This window comes from Gossypium hirsutum, chromosome A11 (genome assembly GCF_007990345.1).
Source record: "Gossypium hirsutum isolate 1008001.06 chromosome A11, Gossypium_hirsutum_v2.1, whole genome shotgun sequence".
Classification (NCBI taxonomy): domain Eukaryota; kingdom Viridiplantae; phylum Streptophyta; class Magnoliopsida; order Malvales; family Malvaceae; genus Gossypium; species Gossypium hirsutum.
This window is the reverse complement of record NC_053434.1, coordinates 35,039,383-35,062,679: the sequence shown is the minus strand read 5'-3', so window position 1 is coordinate 35,062,679 and position 23,297 is coordinate 35,039,383. Positions and strand designations below refer to the sequence as shown.

The window sequence follows — 23,297 nt, the reverse complement described above, 5'->3', positions numbered from 1 at the left end:
ATACATTTTTCAATTTTCCACTCAATATTCTATTCAATATCAATAATCACTTATAATTCATGAATTTTTATTCAATTCAATACCATAATAATAATACTTACCATTCATATAAATAATAAATTCAACAAATAATTATTAGATTCGGCTTATAGAAATACAAACCGTAATTCTCGAGTTTACTCGATATTCTCGTCCACTTTCTCTTTCCCCTTCTTCGATGTCATTTTCGGTGCTATGTTAGCTACGAAAAAATTTACATTCATTCAAAGTCAGTAATATCACATTCTTAAGATTTCCATGTAACTTTTCCACAAATTCCAATTTAGTCCTTCCACCATAACCATTCTTTTTCTTCAAAATTAACTTAAGTTTTCATCTTTATACTTGCTTAAAATAAATTCCAGCATTTCATATTCAACATAAAACTTAAATTCTGAATTTCTTTCAACTTAGTCCTTACTATGTCAAAACTTAACTTTCTCTTTATAATTTAATCTTTTTCCCACTTCTAACTTAAATTCCTATCAATAAAACTCATAATTCTTTAATTTGTTCAACTTAATCAACACATAAAAATTCATTAACTTCCTAACTTTTGATATAATTCATGTAGTACTCTTCTCTAGGATTCCATAGACATCAAAATTGCGAGAAAATGGATCAAATTGAATTACTAAATAAGCTTGAAACCTCAAAGCCCTAATTTTTCCTTTCTTTTTCTTTTTTTCTTTCCCTGCTTCATTCATGACCTTCTTTTTCCTTTTTCTTTATTTCATTTCTTTATTTCTTTTATTTTAATTACTTTATAATATTATATTAATATAATATACTTTAATTATTATTATTTTACTTATATATTAAGTAAATACACATGTATAATACATGTGTACCATTTATATTTGTACACATTTAACTTATTTTAACCATACATTTGTCACCCTTTTTTGGCTTATTTCCCTATTTAGTCCCTTCACTTTTCTTTATTCTATAAATAAACTTTTATTCTTTATCCAATTTAATGCTTATACTTAATTATTCTTAATTAAGCTAAATTCTCCTAATTAAGCTTTAATTGACTATTCACTTCACTTCGTAAATATTTTTAAACAAATATTTATGAATCCACTTTTCAAAAATAAAGACCCGAAAATACACTTTTCCAGCATCGGTAAAATTCGGGTCATTACAAAAGAGCTTAAGGGCATTTTGGTCATTTGGCTAATTACTGAAATAAAATGGGAAAATGAAGGCAAAAATTAGCCATTCTTCTCCCTTATCTAGCCGAATTTCTCAAGCCCTCCATAGCTAGGGTTTTCAACATTTTCAAGCTCAATAGTAAGTGCTCGCAAGCCCCATTTTTAATGTTCTTTGCATTTTTGAAATCCCAGTAGCTTACTCTCTCCATTTCTACCCATATTTTGAGTTAGGGTTCATGTTTGTAAAGTGACCCATGTGTGACATGTTTATTCTTTGATGTTTTATGGAGGAATATAAAAGTTGGATGTGTATTGAACATCTTTTTCTAGGTTATTTTCATGAAAAACCCCTAAAAGGACCTTATTGCAAAAGGTGTAAAATATGTGGTTGAAATGTGAAATAACGAAGCTTGATTCAAGGTGAGTTGTAGCTCGGTTTTTGATAATTTTTACATTTTTCAGATCGTTGCTATGTTATCTACAAAGCCCATGCTTGAATTTTTTATTTTGATGAATATTTTGAGTTAGGCCATTGATGAAATTTTGAGCTAAGTGATGTTAGTTGATGAAATATGAAAGATATGTTTTGGATTAACATTTTTTGTATTGGAATTTTTGATGATTTTAATTAATTAGTACTAAATTGCAAAAATAGTAATTTGAGGTACTAAAATGTAAAATAAATGAAATATATGGACTTATATGAACACAAGGAATATTCAGCCTAAGCATGGTATATGCAAATTTTGCATGTTTTGTGTTTTGTGCAATTTGGACTAAATTGTAAAAAGTGCAAAATGTCAGGGGTAAAATGGTAATTTTATCATTTATGTGTTTTTGGACTAAATTGAGTGAAATATGTTTGAATGATTTTAATTTAAATATGTTTAGATCAAGAACCGAAAAAATCAGATTTGGATCGGGGGAAAACTAAAGTTGTCGACTAGTCGTCCAATTTCGATTTTCATCGTCCGAGGTAAGTTTATAAGCAAATAAGTGTTGTTAGTTTTGAATAATTATGAGATTTATATGCAGAAATGAAACATGTGAATTATATATATGTTGGCCGAATGCAAATAAGCTTGGAAATTATGTTTATGAATTTGTTTCGACCGAGCTATGCAGTCTGAAAGCCCGTACGAACCTTAGGAATAGCTAGGATACATATGTCATGACATAGGATTTCTGATATGTGTTCTCGAGTAAGACCACGGCTAAAACGTTGGCATCGATATGTAGTTATGAGTAAGACCATGTCTGGGACATCGGCATCGTATTTGATTCGTGTAAGACCCTCTCTGGGACAGTGGCAATGATATGAGATAGCATATAAGACCACGTCTGGGATGCTGGCATTGTTCTATATAAGTGATTATCGAAGTATCCTATTCAATTTCGAGTGGTTCAACGGGTAATGATAAGCTGTGATCAAAGGTATAGAAAGAGCTAAAACGAACAGGTATGAGTTAGTTGATTACCTATTTGAAAATAAGGTAAGTTGGTCATTTGATGTGTGATGCATATTATATAAGTTACTAATGTGAGCATATGTGTGCTGGTGAAATATATTCGGCCCTATATTATGTATATGTATATGATGTTAAATTTAGATTCATGAGTTTATGAGTATGCGTGTAAATATATTTGGTTATAAAATGATATTTTGTATTTGAGATTGAATGATACTTTGAATTTATATAAATATGTACATTCGGTTAAGATAAGATTTATTTAAGAAGGCATATGTTATATATGTAATACTAAGCTTGAGATTAAATGTAATTATGATTGTATAATTTGGCTTGGTATAAACGAGTTGATTATGTCATTTAATTGTTTATTTGCTTATGAATTACTAAGCTTAAATATCTTAATGTGTGTTATGTTTGCCTCTATTTTATAAATTTCGAGATCTAGTTACGAGCCTAGGGATCGTCAGCAAAGTCTATTACACTATCGACTGTTTTTCGATATTTTATAAGCTAAATTTTCGAACCTATGGCATGTATAGGCTGGATTATATTTTGAAATGTTGGATTTTGGTTTATGTAGATATTAAGCCAAGTTAGTTAAGTTTATATGTGTTATATGTATTGTTAATAGTTGGTGAATTTGGATGTGGTTGATGAATCGGCCGTGGTATATATTCATAGGTATGTTTGGTTGATTCGACTATGATTCATTCTAAGATAAAATATACATATGAACTTGGTTGATATGTTTGGTTAAGGTGTTACATGTGATTTAGCATCAATGGATATTTGGTTATGACCGAACATGGTAAGAGTTTATTTTGATATATTATTACATAGTATGTAAGTTTTGTGTTTGGATAAATATATTTGTATTTGGTTAGGTGATAAAATATAAATGATGGTTATGAACTAGTTGTGATTCGGTTGTAATAATCACGATTCGACATTTGTCTATGTATAAGTATATAATGTTTTGATATGATATTTATGTATATGGTAAGATATATTTGTAATGTATTTGATTTGATGCATAAATTATGGTTGGTACATATGTATATTAACTTATTTCCATGGAAGGTTATACGCATATGAAATGATAGGGTAAGAAAATGTAACCTTGAACATAGAATGATTATTAGGTATGTTTATATTCGGGTAATGCATTGAAATAATTAACCAAATGAATAGTGAATTTTATATTGGTAAAACAAAAAGGTAATATGAGTTTTATGTGATGCATATATGTTCGGTTTGGGCAAAATGATATGATCATGTGTAATTGGTTTTGTGAGTAACTTATTGGTTTGGTTATATGAAATGTTTCATGCGTGTAAAGGAATAGGTAAAATGAAAGTAGACTTTGTATAAAGCATTTGTATTTAGTATGTTTTATCTTTCGGTTATTACATTGGAAATTGACTATATGAAAAGTAGTTCATGCTATAAGATAACCAAATGGTTATATATGAATCTAATAAATTGTTTTGTGCTTTGTGTATTAATGATTCAAGATTTGTTAAACTAAAGTTATAAATGTATGTTTTCAATTTTAATTTGAATGATTGTGTGAATGCATGAAAGTTGTATCTTTTTTGGTAATGCCTTGTAACCCTATTCCGGCGACGGATACGGCTTAGGGGTGTTACATATATTAACTTACCTTAGTTTTCCTACAACTAGACATAATTTCTTTTAAAAACTTGGCATACTTAGGAACTTTCTTTATTAATTCAATTAAAGGCAGGTTAATATTTAATGTTTTGAACAAGTTCAGGAAACATACAAATTCATCCTCATCCCGCTTTTGTTTTTCCTCGAGTATCGAAGGGAATTGGATTTTTGCACCGGCAAAATCTTTAGTTATTTCCTTCTCTACCTCCGTTGCCAGTGTGGTTACCTTTTCTGGCTCTGGCTCATATTCAGCCTCTAAAAATTCCTCTTTAGGATCATAATTGTTCTCCACAATTGTATCCGGAGTAGTGGTTTTTGGGATACTCAGTACTTTGCTCGATCAGAGCTCAATCGCTTTCACATGCTCCTTACCTTATCACCTAGAATTATCTTCTGTGTTGCTGGGACTACCTGTGCCAATTTGTCTTTTGATGTCACCTATCATGCTCATCAATTGGCTCATTTGATCATTGAGTTTATTTAATGTTCTTGTTGAATTAGTGCACTCAAATGGCACCTGCTTGACATCGATTCTCGTTGACTGCATTTCTCCCTTGATTCTATCCAGATGTTGGCCCCATGCAATATGGTCACTTGGGTTGACCTTATCCTAAGGTTTCAACAAATAAAGAGGTTGATAATTGGTAATTTTAGCTTCATTTAAGTTGTTAGCTCCTCCTTGATTTCCTCTCCATATCAAGTTTGGGTGATCCCTTCAGTTAGGATTATACGTATTTGAATAAGGGTTTCCACCCCTATTCCCGATGTAGTTTACATCCTTGGAGGGATTATTGATGTAATGGAAGAGTGGTTTGTCTCCTCCATGTGTAGACGATGATGAGGCAGACTTGAGACGGTTAAGTCTATTCATTATCTACTGATACTTGCGATTCTCTTGGATTATTTTGACTATAGCGAGTTTTTGGACATATGTGAATCGTTCAATTGACCACTGACAGGAGTTTAATGCAATGTTTTCAATAATTTTGTATGATCCTCATACGTCCAATTCATCAGGTCTCCTTCAGCTATTCCTTCTAATTCAGATCGTGCGTTCACATCCAACCAGTTATAAAAGACCTATAGTTGCATCCACTCAGGAAATCTGTGGTGGGGGAATTTTTAAATCAAAATTTTTAAATGTTCTTATGCCTCATAGAAACTTTCTCGCTCCATCTTTCTAAAGAGAACAATCTCTCTTCTTAGTTGAATTGCTTTCCTAATTGGGAAGAACTTCTATAAGAACTTTCCAGTGGGTTCATCGTATGTTGTGATAGATCCTGGTGCCTTAGAGTGTAACCAAGAAAAGGTGTTATAAATCAAGAAAAAAGGGAACAACCGAAGACAAATAGCATCATTAGTGACCTCATTATACATAAACGTATCATAGAATTGGAGAAACCATTTTAAATGTTGATTATGGTCCTATGTCATTGTGCCCCTAAACCATAGATTATTTGAATCATCTAAATCACAGCCGGTTTGATCTCAAAATTATTAGCTATAATTTTCGGCCTTGTTATACTTTCCTGAACCATGTCTAGAGTTGGTAGGGCATAATCCCTTAGGGTTTTCTCATTCTGAGCCATATGTACGTTTGCAGGTAGCTGTGATGTTAATGGGCTTATTAAAGCATTATCGTCAGCGTCACCGAATAGTGGATTTTCACATGGTACATTATTAATAGCTCTTGAAAAGAGTTATATTTCAATCTTCTAAACTTGATTAAATGCCTATACTGAAATAAATATATTTACATTTTTAGGTTATTTTTAGAACATTGTATAATAACGCTTGGATTGTGCATTAAATGTCATTTCATGTTACTTTTACTGTTGAGAAGAAGTGAATTGGTTGTTGTATGTAGTAGGTGTAGGAACGATGAAAAAAAGGAGATGAAGGAGGAAGATAATAAAGGAAGTGAAATATTTCCATGGAAAAAGGTTGGATAGATTGCCAACATAAATGCCATGGCAATTCCAGGAAAATGATGACACAGCTATTAGTCCTCGTCACTCTTAGCTAGATGTCGAAGTGCAAATTGGAGTGGCGAAAGCTTCCTGCAACTCTACCTTCATTCTGTTAATTCATTTTTGTGATTTTGAAACGGTTAATGATGATGTTGAATGTTATTCTGATTTTGGGTTTTAACTCCCAACCCATGAGCTAATTTCATTTAGGCTGGAATTACTGGATTTATCTTGATACTTTTAATGATCATGGTGATATTTTGATTAGATCTATTATTTTATTCAATTTGGATTATTTTAGATATATGCACGCAAGCACTAGACATAGATGAATGCATGGTATATCCTTAAACTTGATTTAATTCTGAAAATGTTAAATAAGTTGGATCGTAATCGAATGATACGAGTAAGTTCTTGAGCAAATACTCGTAGCACTCTAGACATATAATTGTGATCTGTATAGAGTAAGGAAGAATATTGTTAGGTATTGTTCTTGAGACTTGTAGAGGTACAAAGACTTAGAATGATAGCTTTAATTCTACCTCTTGAAAGAAACAGAATGCAGTAGTTATACTCTAAACAGCAATTTGGTCAAGATTTTGCCATGACATTATTATATCATTAAGATATAATCTAAGTAATTCCAACATTCCCATTCAACAACATCAATCCTCTCAACTTTGTCTCATTGAATTGCCACAACATTTTATTCGTGATTTGATTTTTTTTTTACTTCATACATTAGTAGTTTACTTCAATTTGTTATTCTATTACTTTTCCATAAGCCTAATTAGTATGGTTTATAGTCATAACTCAACCATCTATTTACCTATTCTGATCCATATGGAGACGATCTCACTTATCACTTTATTACTTGATTCGACATGTATACCTGCACATTCGCATTATATATTCAAACACGACAATTACCTGCAGTAGGTGGTGGTGGATCTTACATCTATTGTTATTCCTATTGTTGCTATCAACAATTTCTTCGGATTATTCTTTCTAAATCTGTAACTACAATAGGTGTGCCCCTACTAAACCCAGAAAGAGAAGATTAGTAACAATTAATAAAATAAAATAGAATCGTACCTATAACTTCAAAATTTTCTAATTATTCTTTCTACGTGAAAAAAAATAAAATCAAACTAGTGATGTTGCCGCCCAGGCAACGACACCAACAACTTGACCGCCTCTAGACATATTAACGTCTAGAGTGTGAATACTGCAACAAAATATAGAAATACAAGGCGGTATTTGCAAGTATACGGGTTGAGCTGTAATATAGTTTTACAACGGAGTAGGTGAGTACCTCAAGGATCATACCCAAGGAAGACAAGTGCTAGATCAATTCTAACCTAAACACTAAAATATCTAATTAGTACTTTAAATTAGTTATAGTTTGAGAACATAATAAAAAGGGTTTTTTAGGGTTTTTATTATGATAAAATAACATAAAAGAAATAAAATTCAAGAGATAGAAGAGTAGTGTGAATCAAATCTTGTTTATGGTTGATTAGCTCACTATGGTAATCCCAATCAACTGTCGTTTCGGGTTCCTCATCAATCAACTAGTCACTACCCTAGTAGGATATTCCAATCTTCCACCAACATAATAAGTCCGTAAGGACTACTTATCTTCTGACATCACAATCCATACTAGTTAGGGGTAAAGGTATTAACAGATGGGCAATACCAATTTTGGGTTAATTCTTACCTTGATGACTTCCAGGGGTTGTCAGGCCTAGGGTTTGTTTCATGTTCTTCCTTTCCTAAATAGTTGTTCCATTGAGTAACAGTATAAAATAGTTAATAAATCATATATTCACTCACTAATCCCCCCAAGGAAGATTAGTTCCTTATGCCTTTCATAAACAATATGGAATCAGAGTAAAAAGAGAACATGATAAATGGATTAAAGCGTAAAGTTTAAGAAAACACTTGATTTGTATTTAGATATGAAAACAAATCCACAAAGTTTGATTTGTATTTAGATATGAAAAAAAATCCACAAAGTTTGACAATCTCTAGAAATCGGATCTCTTGTAAAAAAGAACAACTGAAAATAAATTCTAAAAACCTAAGAAAGGAAGAAAACTAACCTAAATTTAAAAGAGAGAATCTAGGCTAATTGAATAATTTCCATAACATGTGCTAAAGGAGCCTATTTATAGATTCTAAGTGGTTGTTTCCCTTAAGAGAGAATCTAGGCTAATTGAAGAACGTTAGTTGACATTCTCGAGATTTAAGTTTGATTGTGCAAACCAAAAAATAACTGTTTCATCTTTAATTTCCATTCCAAGGTCAATGTCACGATACACCAGTACCGGGTGTCTGACATGGTGATTAGTGCAATCCTCTTAAAATATCTTCAGGGGTATATCGCGACACTCTCAAGCTATGTCGCGACGTTGAAGGCAGTCTTGATTTTTTCTCATTCCGCTCCCTATGTTGCCACATCGATCATCTCGTGTTATGATGTAGCAACCAGTATCTATTTAGTATTCTTTCTAGAAGTCTCCTACACACTCACAAAGTGTGTTAGCTCTAGTTTAGGCCTCAGTCGGCCCTTAAGGTCAATAAAAGACTTAATTTTCCCATTTTATTTGTAACACCCTGAATTTGGGCCTAGAAGTTTTGGGCCTTGAGCATTGGAGCGGTTGAAGGCAGCTTATAATATTTTGTTATGCGTGTAAATTTCGCTAATGAAGGCTTGTTTTAATGGTTAAGTGTGTTGAGAAGTGTTGGAGAAGTCCTGGGTTTAAACTTGGACTCTAGCAAAAAATTTGGTTTAAGGTGAATCAAACCCTGGGTGTAGTAGGTAGGCCTTAAGAATATTGTTGGAGAAATTGTGACACAGAAAGCCTTGTGGTCTAGTGGCAAAGTAGCGCCACATAAGAGGCAGGAAGGTTGCATTATAGAGGTGGCAAAGAGGTCTAGGGTTCGAAACTCATGGCAAGCAAAGAGCATTTATTTTGCTAACAAGGGGTGGCAAGAGTTGGTGTTGAATTTAAACTCTGATGATGGAGGGATCCCACATCGAAAAGCTAACATAAGAGTGGATGCGAAGTTGGCTTTAAATAGAGAGAACCATGAGGAGAGTAAAGGTACCTTTCTTGGCTGATCCCTTTCGCTGTATGGCGTGCTCGTTTGGGTTGGGCGTCGGCTAAGAGCTCGGAGCGCGGATTAACTCCAGTCTCCTATCAGGTGTGTATTTATCACTACTCTTGTTGTTGGATGGCTACTTCGGGCCGAAAGGGGCCATGTGGGCCCAATGGGCCTACGGGCCCAATTGGATAAGTTGTTTGATTGTGTAGTAAATATTGGACTAGGCTAGGTGAATCGAATATCTGTGGCTAGGTTTGGGCTAAAAGGGCCACACGAGCGTGTGGGCCCATTTGGGTCGAGAATAGGCTTTAGACCCATTCGTATTGTTATCCCTATTTAGAATACTTTAGTTTACCAAATTACTGAAATGCCCTCAAATTGTAAAATTACCAAAGTACCCTCGATTTATAGAATTATCGTTTTACCCTCGATTTATAGAATTACCGTTTTACCCTCAATTTATAGAATTACTATTTTACCCTCGATTTACAGAATTATCGTTTTACCCTCGATTTATAGAATTACCATTTTACCCTCGATTTATAGAATTACCGTTTTACCCTCGATTTACAGAATTATTGTTTTATCCTCGATTTAAAAAATTATTGAAATACCCTTAGTTTACAAAATTACCAAAATACCCTCGATTAGTAAAATTACCAAAGTACCCCCGGTTTATAAAATTACTAAAATACGTTAGTTACTTTGAGGCACCATGAAGTAAAATCTAGTGTTTTATACTCAAAATCATAAAAACTGTAGAAAAACATAAACAAATGCTAAAAATTTAAAAATATAAAAAATATAAAAGTGCAAAATTTTATAAAACTTATTATAAATGTATTTAAAAAATATAGTACCTTATTAAAAATATTATAAAATTATAGAAAAGTACAAAAAATAAAAAATATATATAAAATTATATGAATTATGATAAAAAATTAGAAAATTTATGATAATATTTTAAAATATAAAAACATTAAAAACATTAAAATTTATTAAAATTTACAAAATATTAAAAAACTAGTATATAAGTTATAAAAAAAATTATTATAACTGACTCGAAAATTATGAAATTTTAAAATTTTAAAATTTATTAAAATAAAAAAAATTAAAAGTTATATAAATTATGAAAAAAATGAAAAAATAAAAATTATTTAAAATTTTTATAAAAATATAGAAAACTGAAAAAATTATAAAAGTAAAGACACTTATATAAAATTAAAAAATTATAAAAAAATATAAATTATATAAATTACAAAATATAAGTGTCTTTGTGCTTAAATTTATATAATTTATACTTTTTAATTTTTTTGAATAATTTTGAATAATTTATAAATTTTATCCCTAAATGACTATATTTACTCTTTAATAATTTACCGTTAACTTTAATGATCAAAAGGCTTAATTGATTAAAATTTGATGTCCAGGGACTTAATTGAGTGAAATTTTTTCATATTTTTTATATTTTTGAAAATTTCAAAAATTATTTATATTATTTTTTTCAATTTTTAATAACTTTATGATTTTTTCTTTTTTAAAAAATAATTTATAAGTTTTAGATAATACCTTATCATATTCTAATAACCATATTTAGAATGAATTCACACAAATAGTTGTTTAAGTTCATATGAATATGAAATACTATTTGTCTAGATTCACTTTTGATGTGAATTTTTAACAATTCTTTAAGGAATTTTAAAATACATGTTGATAAATGGGTGGCATGCCATATTAGTATCCTTTCATATGGCTTGTCATGTGTCAACGTCCATTTGCTTCCATTGACCATGTTAACATTTTATACCAGTTAAATTGATTAATGAAAGTTTTCATTAGTGAAAGAGACTAATTGATTTTTTCATCACACATAACTTAATTTAATGCATTTTTTAATTGTGATTTAATTGAATTATTTTATTAAGGATTTTTTTATCCTTTAGCCTAATTAAATTAAGATGTTTCCAAAAAAAAAACAATATATTTGGTAGCAAAAGTAGTTAATATATATAATTAACATATTTTTTTATTCCTCAAATTCGTGGCATATGCTTTCACTGAGGGAGGTATACGTAACAATTCTCTTTTCAATTGCAATATATTTTTTATATAACAATAATTCAACCTTTCATATTGAATTTTAGCATTGCTAAATATCAATTTTCTTTTAGTGATCTAATAATAATTTGAACAAAAAATTTTAATAAATTGGTCTTTTATCTTTTCTCAGTCTCATTTTTATTTGAATATAACTCAATATTTCCTCTTTGAAAAATCATAATTTTAATATTTCATTATTTCCAAGATACTTTTAATTTAATACTGTTAATGAACCTAATAAATAATACTAAAAACTATATTTTTCCTATTTTGTTTAGATGCTACTTGAAAATATTAGACGCTAATACATTTCGCTATCCTGCTAAATTTAATTTAACTGGTATATAATTGTAAAATGAGTTAAGCAATAATTAATCTAAAATAATAACTACAATTTATTACTAATTAAATACAACTAATTAAGTTTTATAGGAGTCCTTTTAGTGTTAGATGAGTTATTGCATGAATTTATTAAATTATTAATTATTGTTTGCTTAATGCAAGAAATTAATATATTATTATGATTTTATTTAAAAGTTATGTTTTAAATTCTAATTAATAATATGATGAACAATAAATAATAACTTTGTCTGTTTAAATTTTTTCTTAAATCCGTGGTTTTATGTATAAAGGTTAAATCTCAAATTTATACATAAATTTAAATTGGGATAAATATAAAAAAAATCCCCTTGTACTTCAACAAAAATTTTAATGTCACACCTCTACTTTCAAAATGTCTAATGTGATACTTGAACTTAATTACCAATCTAGTTCCTCCCTCTAATGGTGTTAAGTATTGACAAAAGTTGGCATGTGAACTACTTAAGGAGTGCCATGTGTAAATATGGTCAGATGAAAATGTTAAATGAGCATGGAAGAGGGACTTATATTTAATTTTCCCTTTTATGGTAAAAATATTAAATAAACATAACTAGAATAAATATATTAAAAATTAAAAATTAAAAAATTAATTTTACATTTTAACTTAATTTTAAAAAAAAAACTCTTCTTCGACATGTGCCCCCTCTCTTCCTCTTTTACTTTATTTTTCTAAACTTAATTAAATTTTTCGTTTTTCATTGCCATTTTTTGTTGAACGATGGGGACCTTTGACAGCTAGCCCAAAGTCTCCTCCTCTTCTTATGCAAGTTGTTTTTTCAAAATCAACCTCAAAACTTTCCCAAAAATCCCCAAACTTTTGGGTTTTTCAAACTTTGATTTTGTGGTTTTGCCAATTGGACAAGCCCGATTTCAACATATGCCCTTCTGTGTCTCAAGTTACGCCTATGATTTGATTCCTAGCCATTGTCACTACCACTTCCACCACTGGTAGCCAGCCTCCTTTTCCAGCCGTGTGTTTATGTGTGTTACTCGGGTAGTATTTATATGAAACAAAAAAATATATTATTTTATCATAGGGTAGTAACTAACCCTCTCCTAATTACACCCTAAATTTATTTTTTGTGCTTTTAACTACTAATTGTATTAGAAATACCTAAATGTTTAACATTAATGCATCAATTTTATATTATAGTGACAAGTCTTACTATTGAACCGAACTTTATTTGACAAATTATTTTAATATAAAAAATATAATTTTTTTAATGAAAACCAATTTAAGCAAAACTTGAAAAAAATTCTATTTCAAATGATATCTATAAACAAAAACAATGTTCAACTTATAATTAGAAAATCTTTTAAGGCCAAGTTAGGTAAACAAACTTTTAAACATTTTTTAAACATGTTAAAAATGCTTCAAGCTAAAAAGTATGGATTTGGTATTGATAATTTTTTTGTCAAGTATCAATAAATTAGTTGAGTACTGATAGATTTACAGTTTTATCGATACCTTTTCTAGTATCAATATGAAAATGACATTCTATCTTTCAAATTATTTATCAAGTATCAATACGGTATCGATACCTTTGCTTGATATTGATAAATTTCTTCAAGTATTGATAGTGGTACACTTTTATTGGTACCTTTTTCGGTATCAATTCGAAATTGGTATTCTGACTTTCAAAGTATTTATGAAGTATCGATACTTTATATTTGGTATCAATAATTTCCCTTGGTATCGATATTGATGGCTCCAACAGTCGCTAAATTTGGCATTAAATGCTAATAGTATCGATACTTGTAGAAAAAATATTGATACCTATTGTTGCAGGTGACATTAAGGCACTGGTTATTTCAGTGCCAACAACTCAATTCCATTTCTCAACAATCACAACGATTGAAAATCATTTAGAGAGTATAAATACCAACTTCCAAAGGCTCTAAACAACAAGAGAGATTATTCAAGCTCAAGTTTTAATCAAACAACCTTTGTGTTTAAATTTTTATACTTTTCTTGTCCACACTTTTGAGCTTTCATTATTATTCATTTAGTCCAAGTGTTTTCTTGTTTCATTTGTGCTCAATTGGCAAACAATCCAATCTTGTAAGGATTAACTCTTGCTGATTTGTTTCACTCTTTGAGAAGGTTATATTTTAAGGTTTGGGTAGAAACCTTGTCCTCAAAGATTAATCAAATTGGTGAATTTGGGAAAATATTTAATAGTGGAAAGTTAAGATAGTGGAGCAGATAATTGGGGCCGAATCAGTCTAAATTGTTTTGTTCAATTGTTCTATCTTTTCTTTCAAGCTTCCACAATTTTTTAAAAGCATATTCACGCCAGCCTTATCGATTTCAGATTGATTAATTAAGCTAACACTTACTTTATATTTTCAAAAATGTAACTTAAAATTTTGAATTATTTAAATCATTGAGAAAGTATATCTTAATAGTTAAATAAGGTTATCATAAAATATTTTTCAAATTTTCAAATTTTAATATTAAAAATAAGACATAATACAATATTATTAATGTAACGAACCAATTTCCAGTGGTGCCGAAAATTGCGATTTCGGGACCTCATTTATGTAAACCAAGTCTATAAATATTAAACATGAATATTTACAGAGTTAATTTATTTATAAATTGAAAATTGGTTAGACAATTTAGTTGAAATTGTGATTAATTAAAGCTTAGGGACTAAATTGTAAAGTCCAATCGCTATAAATTTTTAATTGACTAAAAGCTTGGGGACTTAAATTGTATTTAGCCAAAGATATCAAATGGAAATTAAACCCTTTATAAATAAGAGATAGTGGGCGGTAATGATATATGTTAATTAATTAAGTAAACTAGGACTAATTAAGGTAAAAACGTAATTAGTTAAGTTAATTAAATACTAATATAAGTATATATAGAAATGTTAGTTGAAGATTGTCATCTTCCATAAGTTCCCAGCCTTCCAAGCCTAAGAAAAACCTAAGGGAGAAAGTTTTTAAACTCAAGAACATTCAACCATCAATTAATAGTTAAAGATGACATCAGGTTGTCGAGAAGGAAATGAAAGGCGAGGGCCGACGACAAGTGATGCAAGCTTTCGATTTGTATTTCTATGATCTGAGATCAATCTAACTATTTCATATTCATGTTAAATTAGATGATTTAGTAATGAGGTAAGTATATAATGCTTGCATGAGTTAAAATTGTGGTGATTGATATGGTATATCGAGATAAAGGAATAATTGAATAAAATAGAAAGTAGTATGATTTAATTGGTATGTGGTACCTGGTATGAAATTGAGTTGAAACGTGTTATATGTTGTATTGGAATGGTGAATTAATGATGAATTGAGAATGATGAAATGTGAATTGAATTATGTAATGAAATTGAATATTGGTTCCCTATTAATTATATGGGTTTATACTTTTGGTTTAGTCGATGATGCATTATGAGTGCTAGTATATTTGCTTTGGTTTATCTGATGATACACTATATGTGCTAGTATGATTGCTTTGATTTATCTGATGATGCATTATGTGTGCCAATATAATTACTTCGGTCTGTTCGATGATGCACACCATGTGCTAGTATAATTACTTCAACTTTCTCGATGATGCACTATGTGTGCTAGTATGATTGCTTCGATTTATCCGATGATGCATTATGTGTGCCAATATAATTAATTCAGTCTATTCGATGATGCACTTCGTGTGCTAGTATAATTACTTCAACTTTCTCGATGATGCACTATGTGTGCCATTATATTTTCTTCGGTTTATCCAATGATGCAGTAATATACTAGATTGAGATGTAGGTTGACAAATCTATGTATTCTTCTTGACATTCGAGTCAGGTTAATAGGGTTATATAAACATGATTTGACTATATGGTTGGTTGAAATGAAATGTGAATTGATTTGGTATAATTGTACACATATGAAATGTGATATACGATTGCATGGGAAAAACCATGCGAATTGACTAAAAACAAGCCCTGAGGGTTGGTTGAATATGAAAGAGCTATTAAGCTCGAAAATGATTGAAATGATGAGATAAAATTGAGTATATATATAAAAGTTGATGATTGTGTACGAATAAGTATATGCTTATAGATGATAGTGATTGAAATGAATAGGTGAAATGTGACATGAATGAAAAATGATATAGCAAATACGTATATATATGTGTCATGGTTTATTATGTGAATTAATCGTTTAGTTTATGCTATTAGTTGATACATTACAAAAGAAAGAAATGATACCCTAACATTGAATAACTTAAATGGTACATTTAGGTGCTTATGTAATGAATTGAAGTACAAAATGGATATTTGCAAGTTACGTGGTAATGGAAGTTTTGGTATGAGTATGTATGTATATTGGCTATAATTTGAATTAGAGTAGAATGTTTGCATTGATTCATACTTGTAATGGTTTGACTTGAATTATGGAAATTACCAGTGAGCATTTTCGCTCAGCGTACGAGTTGTTTTCTCTATGCGTAGGTATAGGTACATTTAGAAATCCTAAAAAGTGATTCCTACATCCAGGAAGCGATCTCTGACTCAAGAGCATACGTAAAGTTCTCTTTGGTTTAGTATACGGGATGTACTTAGTCTTATTTTGTATAAGGTTTGCAAATAGTCAATTTGGATTATAAGGTTGTGGATAAAATGAAATAGTTAATTTTTATGCATGCAATAGGTGTTAATGGCTTCAAACTTGTATATTGAACTTGTCTAGATGTGTGAATGGTTGAATTAGGGTTTAAGGCAAATAATTATGTATATGTTAGGTACTTGCAAATGTTTGAATAGGTACCAAATTGGATATTGTTAGAAAACAGAGGTTATGTTGTGACATCGATCTCTAATTGTCAGAATGGGACCAAGTAAGTATGTTGTGTTACGACGAGGAACTCCCGAGGTTGCGACATCAACTTAAGATTTTGAAATTTTTACTATTTGGTTCTAATTCGATCTCGGGTTAGCAATAGAACTTTTGTACGCTCGTGAAAAACATGTAAATCATTGTATATCATATCATGAGCATGTATTGCTCATAATTAAATGTATATTGGTTTAATCGAATATAATTTGATTGTAGTTTCTTTGGCAATGAATGTGACACATTGTAGCTTAGACTCGACGATTGGGTTGGGTACAACGTACTACAAGTAATATAATAAATAAACAGATCCTTCTTATAATAATAATAATTTCAAATGCACACTTTCATATATGATTGTTTATGTGGATCTTCAAATAAAGATAAGATGGGCTGTGGTAAGGCTGGCCAAGGTAGTAAGTTAATGAATGGAAAGGTTGGCTAGGTGAATGAGAATAGCCCAATAGAGATGGGTGATGGTAAGAAGAGGTTTAGGACTTCTTTACTCACCATTCGATAGTTTTCTAACTCTAGTGATTTTATAGGGGGAATTCACAAGGAAGCACATGCTCATAACCAAGTTACAACAATAAAATCCTAAAGCTAAAACATTTGCAGGCTAGAGAACTTGAGGGAAATGTGAGTTCTCCAACATATGTTGAAGGTGAAAAACACATATGTATAAAGGTTAGTTGTAATGTTTCAAATGATAGCCTTTTTCTACTAGAGAGATCAAGTATTTCTTTAGCTCTTAAACTTTTCATCAATTTATATAGATGTAGTTATTGATGATGATCAAGACGGTAACATTTGGCAACTCAATGGTTTCTTTGTAGCCCTTGATGAGAGATACTATAAAGAGTTGTCGTTGCTATTAATAAGATCATGTTTGTTATGGGAGATACTATGATGAGAGATGCAATCTTCCATAGTTTGTTATGGGAGAGTTTAATAAGATCATGTTTTCAATTGAAAAGTGGGGAAGAAAGATTGATTTGAATTAATGATGGTATATTTTTGTTTGGTATTAGCAGATAATGATTTATCTGTTAGGAATTGTGTGCCTTAGTGCAGTAATTCCATAATATTTGATAAATTATAGAAATGACTAAACTGATTATTCATGGACATAAAAAAATTATTCATTTTCTCCATGTTGTACTGTCATCAATGGTTTTTGCAAGAAAATAAAAAATTATAAGCAAATATTGGCTTATTAATTACTTAGGGTAATTAATATTTAGTTTCACTATATGGACGGAATATAATGTGAGAAGACAAATTATATTAGTAGATAATATAAATTAGTAGGTAATATTAGTAGGTAATATAAATTGCCCATAGCTCATAGAATCAAATTAAACAAATGATTCAAATAATAGAAAACTATTAAGTTATCTATAAGTTCAATTAGGGAGATAGTTTGTCTTGGCCATCATAGCAGAAATGACTTCTAGAGATAGAAACATAGATGTGATTGTCTAGACTGACAATACATTGGACCGGACCTAAGTTGAATTAATCTTAGAATTGTTTGTAGATTTATTCACTTGTGACATTCTTGGTGTGACTTACCTAAATCCTAAGTAAATGACCATGTGTGTGTAGTTCATATGCTTTAATATAGGTAAAGCATATAGTCCCATGGTAGTAGGGTTGAAACTTGGTTTGTTAGGTACATGACTTGTGCATGGCATGTCATGACTTACAATAATGGAATTCATAGCTAGAATTAAGAATAAATAATATCCTCTCACTTACATTATACGAATTATGAAAATGGAACATGGCCAGGGGTAATTTGTTTAGGAAAAATAATTTTATCATTACTAGTATGAGTAATGATCATGTTCACTGTAAAAGATATAGTGGTGACCATGAGATAAATTGTTTGAATTAGGTAAACAAATTTAACCCAAAGGGATCACAGTTATCTAATGAGGGTAACACACATATGACAAGGTCATTAGACTAAATCTTGAAATTAGTAGCTAGTATAATGGTATATAATAGGGAGTTCAACTATGGTACTTTAATGGAATGACTTCGTGATTAATAGGTGAAGAGTCAAAACTTAATTGCAAAATATTTAAACCATAATTATACATATCCAATTGATCTATCCACCAGCTCAACATAACTTTTAACAAATTGAATTTACAAGGAACGCTTGTATGGAACCATAAACAATTGAACAAGGACAAATGGTTTATTGGATTTTTTTATCGGAGTAATAGGTGCTTTATAGGTTTAATGATTAAATTGATTTGGTTAATTTAGCCACTTCAAATATCTATTTAATTAGATTAAAATGATGAATCATAAATTTAAATGTAGCTACATTAACAAGTCATTTTATCTAATTATATATAAAGAAATAAATTTAAATAAATAAATTTAAAAAGCATTTTACTAAGGTAAAGCCATCATGATTTTAAAGAGATTAAAATAAGGTTTATCTAAATTATTTAATTGGGTAATTAATTTAGCCAAAAAAATATATATAGGGCTTAAAGTGACCCAATAAGGGTCAAAGTATGCTGACACATGGGAAAAGATTGCTTCTTGCCCAAGTAAGCATGTAGGTGGTAATATGAGTCCTTTTGGGACTAGGTGTGCTACCCAATGTTGTTATACTCAACCTTGGGATCTTTCTTTTATTAATAATTCAAAATAATTAGACCGTTACTAAGCTCTCTATACATATCTCACATTGACTAAAGAAAAAATATTGATGAAAATTCTCAAATTCATGAGAACTAAAACTCTTTAGTTATCAATTCACTTATTCGGCTAAAAGAGAGCTTTTTTAGGAACCAATTTTCTTTATAGAGTTCTGATTCAATACTTGTTTTAGTGTTCAAAATGATTCCCACACATCCTGTGAACCATGGTTTAAAACATAGTGGAGAAGATCAGACCATTTGAAAGCAAAACTTGAAGTTACATGAGAAAGCAACACCAATCTCATAGGATTCTATAGGGTCAACTTTGACTAGACTATTTAAGACTCTCATATCAACTTTTGGCATTATTATTTTTCCTCAACCATAAAGTTTTGATTTCTCTCTAAGAAGGTTTTTTGAATCACCTAATTTTGAGGTCCATAGCTCGAGATATGGTCATTTTCATAAAACAATGCAATTTTAGATTAAGCATCAAGTTTCACACAAGTATCTTCTAATTCAACATTTTTTAGATCTAACCACCTTTTTTTAAGATTCTTTTCCCATCATAGATCTTCAAGTCCTCTTCAAAATTAATTTCAGATCACTTGATTTGAAGGTATGTAGTCTGACACACAATTGCTTTTGTAAAGTTGTGTAGTTCTTTATGGGAAGTTTGAGTTCAATCTCAAATAAACTTCTACAACTTGTTAAAGTAGATCAGAACACAACTAGGTTCATGATTATTGATGTTATATTTTTTCTTAACTATCTGAGTTGATCTTGGATGCATAATATTTTTTAAAATTTCATCATGGAACCAACCATATTTTTCTAACATTGTCATATTTGGGATTTAATGGACAGTGATTTACTTGGGAAATGAGGGTAAAACCAATGACACAAATATTTGAGAATGACTTGATAGAGAAGTTATTTGGGTTTTGCAGGATATGCTCTGAGCCTTAATTGTTGATTTCATGGGTAGTTTGGAGCATTATTTGCCATTATTAGAATTCGCTTACAATAATAGTTATTTGTCTTGTATCCAAATGGCACCATAAGAGGCTTTGTATGGTCGAAGTGGTGAAAGTAGATTTAATAAATGAAATAGGAGATAAGGTTTGATTGATCAGAGCTTGATTGAGTAGCTTCAAATAGACAAAAGTCATATGCCAATTTGAAAATAAGAAAGATTGAGTATGAAGTAGAAGATAAGGTATTCTTGAAAGTGTCATTGTAGATGAATGTTATGAGCTTTAGTCACAAATTGAAACTTAATTCAAGATTTATTGGTCTTTAGGAGGTTTTGGAGTGATGTGGTTTTGGTGCATATCGTTTGGTTTTACCACCTTTTTTTGCATGTGTCGAAAAATTCAATTTTGGGCCAAAATTCTTAAATTGAGCCATTCCAAGGAGTTGAATTGAGAGGGTTTTTTTATAATGGCTACGGTGATGGATTTCGAAATTGTTAGTGGGTAAATGTTCATTAGTTATAATTAAAGAGAGATTAATGTAGTAGATTTAATAATTGAATCTTGAGGACTAATTTGTAAAGCTAGTCAAATTAGTGAGGCTAATGTGAGAATATTAGAATATATAATTTGGAGAGTTAGGAGTTCTTAAGTTGTAATTAGACTGACCACCTTTGGACATAACAATGTCCAAAGTAGAAATCCTGCACAAAATATATTAAAAGACGGTGTCCACAAGCATACAAGTCAGATTGTAATTGTAGCACCCCAAACCCGGCCTAGAAGTTATGGCCGGATCTGGCATGCCACATCAAAAACATAAAAAAAATTCCATTCTAAGTCCAGAAAATCGTACTTGATGTTCAAAAGATTAATTCATTAAAGGTTAAAGTGAATGGAAGCTGTGCACCAGGTAGGAAACCGGAAAAGAGGTGATGAGTCTATCGAACTGCTTAAGTACCAAGCTCCCTTCGGATCCAATTCTAGACATGCATACCGCCATTGCCATACCTTAACGTCATGGATATTTCTAGGAAACCGATTTGATTAAGTCATTTTTAGGAAAAGTGATTAATTTTGGAAAATACTTTCATTGCGGAAGCTTTGCTTGTTGTCGTGTTATTTTGAAATCAATTGTTGTTTTTGAAAACGCGCTCTAAAGCTATCCAATTTCAACAGTTAAATATAAGTAATACCTATCTTAGTAATACATATTAAAAACCATCAAAAATAATTAAGCGGCCTTATTACATTTAAAAACCCAAAACTTCAAACGTAAATAAAAGGATGTCAGAAAATCAAACTTTCAGAACGGGTGGCCACTCCGAATTCCCTCACAGCTCCAAGCCCACTATGATTGGGGATTACCTGTGTGGATGAAAATAAAAGGGGTGAGTTTGGGGAAACTCAGTGTGTAAAATAACCCAACCATAGTCTAAATCAGCTCAACCCACAGAAATACAATAAGTTGGTCTTAGCCCAGAACAGAATTCAGAATAAAGCCCATAGGCCCATAGCAGAATAGAATAGATATTACATGTTTATGCAGAAACCCAACCATATCCAACCGTATACACCCCCGTACCAACCTTACACCGTGTGGGGAGAAAACTCGACCCACCCAACTGTTACACACCACAGAATTTGCAGCATGGCTGCCAGAACAGATAATGTGACAAAGTCACCAGATACAGAATATCATGGCAGAGCCACCAGAACAGATATATGTGGCAGAGCCACCAGATCAGATATTTGTGGCAGAGCCACCAGATCAGATATTTGTGGCATAGCCACCAGAACGCTTCCTCCATAATATAACCCATGTCCATATGCAACAGATATATAATCATGGCATACATCATACAGAATCAGATCGTCATGCTTTTCAGTCAAAATTAACCCTAGGGGTATAACGGTAATTTTGCACCTAGGGGTATAACAGTAATTTTCCATACGTAGGGGTATTATAGTAATTTAGCTACTTTTAGGGTTTTCATGCATATCCTAACTATTTACGTACTATCAGAACACTTACCGCGCATACTTACCGAATTGGGCCCGTTGGCCCATGAACCCGATCTTTGGCCCATTAAGCCCAAATTATCAAAATGTACGAAATCGCGCGTACTGCGGTTTATTACTTTAGATTACCAAATATACAAACCCAACTATCTTACGAGCATTCGCACACTCGCAAATTCCCAAAATACTGACTTTTCGGCATTTTGGCTTTTCGGCTTTTGCCAATCTAGTCTATGAGAGGGTGTCAGTTACACACCTATTTGCGACGATATGCTGACGAGATCCACACACGAACCGCCTACAATTGGATTACTAACACGTTAATCTAACTATTCAAATATAAACTACATATTAACCCCTTACAATATTCGGCCAACCACACCTACAGATCATAGTAAGCTTATAAGAAATCAATAAGCAACTCATTAACAAATTTTTGTCGATGTTTACCACATAATCATAATTTCACTGCAAGCTGTCTTCCTGAGCAATAGTCACTAAATTATTTATAACTGGAGCTACGAAACTCCAAATCAAGTGCCGTTAATTTTACATGAAAATAGACTCATATATCTTTTATCCATAAAATTTTCAGAATTTTTGGTATGGCCAATCAATACCAGATTTTTCTTAAAGTTTCCCATGTTTCACTGTTTGACTAATCTGACCACTCTTCATTACGAATCAAATTTCTCATTGTACAGAATTCAAAATATGTTCTTGTTTATTTCATTAGAAACTAGACTCAATAAGCTTTAATTACATAATTTATGCAGCTTCTAACTCATCTTCCACAATTTATGGTGATTTTCCAAAGTCACGTTACTACTGCTGTCCCAAGCAGATTTATTACCAAATCACTCTTTCACACCTAACTTGCATGCTTGTT

At 30.9% G+C, this 23,297-nt stretch overlaps 1 non-coding gene across 1 annotated transcript; it reads left to right on the top strand.

Moving 5' to 3' along the window:
• The first annotated feature begins 5,444 nt into the window (after nt 1-5,444).
• On the top strand, nt 5,445-5,551 carry LOC121210741 (small nucleolar RNA R71). The gene has a single exon (XR_005905855.1). It is a non-coding gene; the product is annotated as a small nucleolar RNA R71 (small nucleolar RNA).
• The last annotated feature ends 17,746 nt before the right edge of the window (nt 5,552-23,297 follow it).